The sequence below is a fragment of the Micromesistius poutassou genome (genome assembly GCF_964030765.1).
Source record: "Micromesistius poutassou genome assembly, chromosome: 23".
NCBI lineage: Eukaryota > Metazoa > Chordata > Actinopteri > Gadiformes > Gadidae > Micromesistius > Micromesistius poutassou.
In genome coordinates this window covers 10,792,632-10,798,632 of record NC_140293.1, presented here as the reverse complement: position 1 = coordinate 10,798,632, position 6,001 = coordinate 10,792,632, and positions in this window count along the sequence as shown.

Here is a 6,001-nt window from a genome sequence, read left to right as displayed (position 1 = left end):
GTAGTGGTTAGGGTTAGGGTAGTAGTGGTTAGGGTTAGGGTAGTAGTGGTTAGGGTTAGGGCAGTAGTGGTTAGGGTTAGGGTAGTAGTGGGTTAGGGTAGTAGTGGTTAGGCTTAGGGTAGTAGTGGTTAGGGTAGTAGTGGTTAGGGTTAGGGCAGTAGTGGTTATGGTTAGGGTAGTAGTGATCAGGGTTAGGGTAGTAGTGGTTAGGGTTAGGGTAGTAGTGGTTAGGGTTAGGGTAGTAGTGGTTAGGGTAGTAGTGGTTAGGCTTAGGGTAGTAGTGATCAGGGTTAGGGTAGTAGTGGTTAGGGTTAGGGTAGTAGTGGGTTAGGGTAGTAGTGGTTAGGCTTAGGGTAGTAGTGGTTAGGGTAGTAGTGGTTAGGGTTAGGGCAGTAGTGGTTATGGTTAGGGTAGTAGTGGTTAGGGTTAGGGTTAGGGTAGTAGTGGTTAGGGTTAGGGCAGTAGTGGTTATGGTTAGGGTAGTAGTGGTTAGGGTTAGGGCAGTAGTGGTTAGGGTAGTCTTGGTTAGGGTAGTAGTGGTTAGGGTTAGGGTAGTAGTGGTTAGGGTTAGGGTTAGGCTAGTAGTGGTAAGGGTTAGGGCAGTAGTGGTTAGGGTTAGGGTAGTAGTGTTAGGGTTAGGGTTAGGGTTAGGGTTAGCTAGTTACATGTTAGACCCCCCCAGCCCCCTCCCTACCTTTATCAAATATTCAAAACTGGTCGGCTCCGCGTGTTGGGTTCACTTCACCGGACACCTGAGTGTGCTGGTCCGTGAAGGACCCCTCCACCTCCAAACCCCCACCTCCCGCCCCGCCCCCACCCAGCCATCACCCACACTACACTACAACAGAAACAGCCTCAAACACAAAAACAACAGCCGCAGCAAAACGACACCTCGACTCCATCCACTGAAAGTGTGATCTGGATCTCAACGAGATCGCTGGTGTTGCTGTGAAATGACTTTCTTTTAGTGGCGGTTCTGGAACTCTGAGCGAGTTGTTTCCCGCAGGTTTGTTATTTATCCATGAAGGTCAATCCACGAGCGTAGCAGGTGTGTTTTATTGGAGATCTGTTGTCGGTGTTTTGAGTCCACTGTTTGTGAAGATGTTTGTTTAGCTTCGTTGATACTGCAGTGTCATCTTCCAACCCGGCCTTCTACATTTTATAAATCATCCCCTGTTATTACTGTATTACTGTATTATAACACAGAAATAAATCATATATTACAACACATTATGTTACTTGCTGTGTTTATGGGGTTTTTCAAAGGGGTTGGATATGCATGTCACCGACGTTGCGATCCAATCAAATCCAAATCCCTAATCTGTATTGTCGAGTGTTCCAACCTATAATGGGTTTTTATAGTATGAGGGCTATATGAGAACCTTCAGTCGCACTAGGTGGGAAGACCTCTCCTGAGCCGTCGCCTAGGAGGGGGGATACCCGATACTGGTTTCTCTTCGGCCCCGGGGCTTAACCTGTGCTGGCCCTCTTTGTACGTGTTAGAGATCCTCGGCTAAGCTCAGTGGAGGAAGACTCCGGTCTATGTGTCCAACACAGGTCACTCGTTTAAGCCCCTACGAGGTTAAGCTAAATTTAGGCTACACGCGTTTCGATCGAACTCTGTGGCGTCTCTTACCACCCCAGTCCCTGTGGGCCACGAAGCGGGGAACAAGTCTGAACCTCTTTACATTGCCTCACTCTCCGGACCAGTCACCATCAACCTTGTTTGTGTCATGCACCACTCACCTATCGTGCGGAGGCTGGGAGAGCTGCGGGCTGTCGGTCGGGCCCCTACTGGGGAGCTAGATCAATCACTGAGGAACTGATTTAATCGCCTACTACAAAACGTAGTCAGGTAGTTTTATTTAGATTCAATAAACTTGTTTTACACTATGACAGAGAAAAATAATTGTCAAGAGAAAGAAGTTAAATGTTAACGGAGTCTGTTATATAATACCTCATCCTCATCGTCATCCGCTTATCCAGGGTCGGGTCGAGAACGACCCGACCCCGGTCGACCTGACCGAGAACGCGGACACAGCTCTCGCTTTGGGAGTACAGAGATTGGATGGCCCTGAGGAGTGACCCCCTTACCCCGTACTCCCGCAGCACCTCCCACGGTTTCTCCCGGGGGACCCGGTCATATGCCTTCTCCAAATCCACAAAACACATGTAGACCGGATGGGCATACTCCCAGGCCCCCTCCAGGATCCTTGCGAGAGTGAGTGAGTGAGTGCAAGAGCTGATCCGTAGTTCCACGTCCAGGGCGGAAACCGCATTGTTCCTCTTCAATCTGATGTTCGACAATCGGCCGAACCCTCCTTTCCAGCACCTTAGAGTAGACTTTCCCAGGGAGGCTGAGAAGTGTGATACCCCAGTAATTGGCACACACACTCTGGTCCCCCTTTTTGAACAGGGGAACCACCACCCCGGTTTTCCACTCCTTTGGCACTGTACCAGACTCCCACGCAATGTTGAATAGGCGTGTCAACCATGACAGCCCCTCACCACCCAGAGCTTTTAGCATTTCTGGCATCAATCCCTGGGGCTTTGCCACTGCGAAGATGTTGAACTACCTCAGTGACTTCCACCAGGGAAATTGACGATGAACCACCATCAACCTCGAGCTCTGCCGCCATCATAGAGGGCGTGTTAGTCGGATTCAGGAGTTCCTCAAAGTGTTCCTTCCAACATTCGACTACCTCCTCAGTCGAGGTCAACAGAGTCCCACCCTTACTGTACACAGCTTGGATGTTTCCCCGTTTACCCCCTTCTGAGGTGTCGGATGGTCTTCCAGAAACACTTTGGTGCCGAAAGTCCTTCTCCATGTCCTCTCCGAACTTCTCCCACACCCGCTGCTTAGCCTCCGACACGGCAGCGGCTGCAGCCCTTCAAGCCCGCCGGTACCCTGCAACTGCGTCAGGAGTCCTCCGGGATAACATACCCCGGAAGGCCTCCTTCTTCAGTCGGACGGCTTCCCTGACCACCGGTGTCCACCACGGTGTCCGAGGGTTACCGCCCCTTGAGGAACCTAAGACCCTGAGGCCACAGCTCACCGCCACAGCTTCAGCAATGGAGACTTTGAACACCGCCCACTCCGGCTCAATGCCCCCAACCTCCACAGGGATGCTAGAAAAGCTCCGCCGGAGGTGTGAGTTGAAGATCTCTAGGACGGGGGCCTCCTCCAGACGTTCCCAATTCACCCGCACTACCCGTTTGGGCTTACCAGGTCTGTCCAGACTCTTCCCCCATTCCCTGATCCAACTCACCACCAGATGGTGGTCGGTTGACAGTTCCTTCCCTCTCTTCACCCGAGTGTCCAAAACATAAGGCCTCAGATCAGCTGACACGATCACGAAATCGATCTTCGGCCTAGGGTACTCTGGTACCAGGTACACTTATGAGCACCCTTATGTTCAAACAAGGTGTTCGTTATGGACAATCCATGACTAGCACAGAAGTCCAGTAACAAATGACCACTCAGGTTTAGATCAGGGAGGCCGTTCCTCCCCACCACGCCTCTCCAGGTGTCTCCATCGTTGCCCACGTGGGCGTTGAAGTCTCCCAGCAGAACTACGGAGTCCCCTACCGGAGCCCCATACAGGACTCCATTCAGGGTCTCCAAGAAGGCCGAGTACTCTGAACTGCTGTTCGGTGCATACGCACAAACAACAGTCAGAGTTTTCCCCCCCACCACCCTTAGGGGTAGGGAGGCGACCCTCTCGTCCACCGGGGTAAACTCCAACACCGCGGCGCTCAGCCGGGGATTTATGAGTATCCCCACGCCCGCCCAGCGCCTCACGCCCTGGGCAACTCCAGAGAAGAATAGAGTCCAACCCCTATCCAGGAGTACGGTACCAGAGCTGAGACTGTGCGTAGAGGTAAGCCCCACCAGATCTAACTGGTAGCGCTCCACCTCCCTCACAAGCTCCGGTTCCTTTCCACACAGTGAGGTGACGTTCCACGTCCCCAGAGCCAGCTTCTGCCGCCCGGGTCTGGTCCGTCGGGACCCCTGACTTTCACTGCCACCCATGTGGCAGCGCACCCGACCCCAGCGGGTCTCCCTGCAGGTGGTGGGCCCACAGGGCGAAGAGGGGGGGGGTGCCACGTAGCTTGTTCGGGCTGTGCCCGGCTGGGCTCCGTGGAAAACCCGGCCACCAGGCGCTCGCCGGCGAGCCCTCCGTCTGGGCCTGGCTCCAGACGGAGGCCCCGGGCTTCCTCCGGGCCGGGTCTCTCCTCCTCTTTCTTGCATATTCATTGGGGTCTTGTGAACCATTCTTAGTCTGGCCCCTCACCTGAGACCACTCTGCCATGGGAGACCCTACCAGGAGCACATGGCTCCAGACAACACAGCCCTCAGGTACACGCAAACCTCTCCACCACGATAAGGTGACGGTTCCAGGAGAGTAGTTATATAATACAGTTTTACAAAATGTTACAGAAAATCACGATTACATTAAAAAGAGTCTAAAACATTAAATCATCATTAAGGTTTGTCTACACGCTCCTGTCTTTGCATATCTATTAGAGTCAACAATTGAGTCTATTAGACTGCACGAGCAGTGTTACAATAAACCATACAATAAACCATACAAACAATTATCAATCAACAATACAAATTATCAATAAACAATATAAGTAAGATTAGATATAATAGAAATAATCCCGTGTCACAGCTTGGTCCTGCGTCGGAGCTATCCCAGTAAATCTGGAAAAGAATAAACTAAAGAGAGGTAATCGCAATAAGCAAAAAGATCTCCGTAGAGGCTACTTCACTAAGCTGGTAGAGGATCTCCGTAGAGGCTACTTCACTAAGCTAGTAGAGGATCTCCTTAGAGGCTACTTCACTAAGCTAGTAGAGGATCTCCGTAGAGGCTACTTCACTAAGCTGGTAGAGGATCTCCGTAGAGGCTACTTCACTAAGCTAGTAGAGGGAGAAAGGGAAGGAGAGGAAGAAGCAGTGCTCGGGGTCCAATAGAGTCAACAAGTGACTCCATCAGACCCCGTGGGTCAGTGAGTAAAAGAAGGCAGGAGAAGAAGTGCTGCCGAGAGGGTCCTGGGTGCGCTCTATATGTACCAGTCGCCAGCTGACTTGTGCGTGCGACGGCAGGCGCATGCGTGGTTATGATACAGTTATATTCCGTTTTACTCAGAGGCAGAGAGGTATGGAGGTTCCTGTTTTCTTCTGAGGCCCTTTGGTACAATTTTTGCTGATGCAGCAGCTCAGCAGTTCAACAGTTTAACATCTCAATATTTTCCACATGATGACCGCACTAAATTCGGAGGTCCTGCTCATATATGGTAGTGTCACTGAAAGTCAGTTTCTTTTCCATGAGCAGATGTACACGATTGTTCCCGTTTTCCCACCGGTATCCCACCGTTTTCCCACCGGTATCCTTAGCATCGAAAACCGCATATCAGCAGTTCCAATATTTCAGCATTTCGATGTCTCACATATGTCTCACATATGTCTTTTTTATGAACAGATGGTCATGATGTTTCCGCTTTTCTTTGAGGTAGACAGTACACTTATTGTTGAAACAGCAGATCAGTAATATAACATTTCAGATACAGCAGATCAGTAGTTACAACAGTTCAGCAATTCAACAGTGTTCATTTATTGTCCGGATTAATAGCAGATGTCCTACCCTTGATTGGGTAGTGGGAGGCTTAGGGCTAGGTGCGTCAACGTGTGGCCTCACGGGCACACAACAGTATTTAATTACATGAGGTGATGTTTGATTAATGCTCCATCTCTTGGTCAGATTAGCACCACCAAACACCCCCCACCCCCCACAACCACCATGGCTGCACACTACCACTGAAACACTTTACACTAAAGTTAACTCTTAAAACTACACCTCATTACGTACTATTACTTATTACCACTGTTTTAGTTTCTCTTATTATTAATTACTTTATTTTATTTTAATTATTATTTATTATTGTGATCTATGCTGATACTTTTTTTTTTTTAAATATATATATATATATTTTTTTA